Source organism: Gossypium hirsutum, chromosome D08, assembly GCF_007990345.1.
Source record: "Gossypium hirsutum isolate 1008001.06 chromosome D08, Gossypium_hirsutum_v2.1, whole genome shotgun sequence".
Lineage (NCBI taxonomy): Eukaryota > Viridiplantae > Streptophyta > Magnoliopsida > Malvales > Malvaceae > Gossypium > Gossypium hirsutum.
Window position 1 is genome coordinate 4,944,633 of NC_053444.1, and position 1,913 is coordinate 4,946,545.

General features: G+C 32.8%; 1 long non-coding RNA gene across 1 annotated transcript; it reads left to right on the forward strand.

Moving 5' to 3' along the window:
- Positions 1–295: 295 nt before the first annotated feature.
- On the forward strand, positions 296–1,624 carry LOC121220217 (uncharacterized). Its single transcript, XR_005917384.1, has 2 exons — positions 296–840; positions 1,341–1,624. It is a non-coding gene; the product is annotated as an uncharacterized lncRNA (long non-coding RNA).
- The last annotated feature ends 289 nt before the right edge of the window (positions 1,625–1,913 follow it).

The following is a 1,913-nucleotide window of genomic DNA, read 5'->3' on the forward strand; positions in this document are numbered from 1 at the left end:
AATGTGATGATAGCAATAGTAATAATGTAATAATAAAGTAAAAAAATAATAGTAATACATTAATAAGAATAATAGTAGTATATTAATAACAATAATAGAAAATAATGACGAAATAATAATAATAATAATAAACTAAAGAGTACTAATAGTACTAACAATAATATAAATAATAATGAAAACAACAAGAGAAATAATAACAATAACATAATAAAAATAATGATAATAATAATAATAGCAAAAATAATAAAATTAATAAATAAATATAATTAATCAATTTTAATAATAAAATGGCAAATTAACTAAAAGGATTAAATTGGATTGAAAACAAAAATTCGGGGCAGATCCGAAATAAAGATAAAGAGAATAGGACCAAATCGAACACGCGAATAATAAGGAGGGACCAAAAGCTCAAAAAAATCCAAACTCCTAAATGCAACACCTGGGCTGGGCCAAATTGGGACAGTATGCAAATTTCAGGGTAAATTTACAAGAACATAAAATGCGAACTGGGCCAATTTAGAAGCTGGCGCAAAGGGGAGAGACTAAAAGTACAAATCCCCCATCTAAAGGGACAATGCACATGGCCCAAGTCGCATGCTGACTTTCCCCTTTCCAATGCTGTTTTATTGTACTATTTAAAATAAAAAAAACTGTTTTAAAATCATTTTTACTTTTGCCCCTTTTCTTTTTTAAAAAAAAAATCCTTAATGCTCTCTACTCTCCTCATTTCCCCTTTTCTTTTCAACCGAAAGGCTCATCTCAAGCCCTCAACCATTCTCCAAAATTTGATTGTGACCAACAAAGCAAGACCCTTCGACAGCGAAAACACATACAACTTCGGTAAGCCTCTCGTCCTCTCTTATATTTCGTGTTTGTGTCGAATGAAAGAAGAAAAATTGAAATAAAAAAAAAGTGCAACAAGCAATCACCTAAGAAATTTTTTTTTTGCGTATTTTATCTTCAAAAATCCATACCCGTTTCTCTTGAAAACAAAGGAAAAAAAAAGAAAGCCCCCTATTTACAAACGGTTCTCCCCTAAAATACAATCGATTCTTCCCCAAAATACCATCGATCCCCCCTTTTATTCGTTTTTCATGCGATAGATAAATCAAAGAAAACAGAAACGAAATCGAAAGAAAAATGAGAATCAAATCACCTTGTGGAGACTTTTTGTTCAAGCTTTTCTGTATTGATTTGTTTTTTTTTTTGTGTCTGTATTCGTAAAAAGAAAGAAACCCCCCCAGTTCGATTTTGCTTGTGGCTTTTATAGCCAAAAATACAATATTCTGTTACTGTTTATTGCTCCATTTTTTTTGTCCTTTTCCTTTGCTTGTTTGCAGGTGCGGCAAAGGCATGGTGGTGGTAGACGGTATGGGGGTGTGTGATGGTGCTGGTGGCAGACAGCATGGGAGAGTGGGAGTGGTGTTGGTGGCAGGCAGCATGGGAGAGTGGGAAGAGGCAAGTGGGAGTTTAGGGTTTTGGGATTTTATTTTGGATTTTATTATTTGGGTTATTTGTTGGTATGGGCCCGGACAAAAATGGACTTTTACACACATCAATAATTTTTTCTATTATATATAGAGAGATAAATTGTGATTAAATTAAATTTGATCGGAATTGAGTATTTGGAGTCATATTTACTTGCAAATTAAGTTGACTATTTCACATAAATCTTTAGTCCACTGGTTAAATATCTTTCTTTATTTTTTTAATCAGTAAAATTTTGGTTCAGCTAGGTCGGAATTGATGCCCTGATGGATTTTAGTGAGACATTAAACCAATTCCCCATGTGTTCAATCTTCTTTATTTGGTGGCTATCTCCCACCATGCTTGACACAAAGCAATTTTACATCATTTCAGAACATAAAATACAGCTTATATTTAAGCAGCTGCCTATAGTTCTGCACCTACTT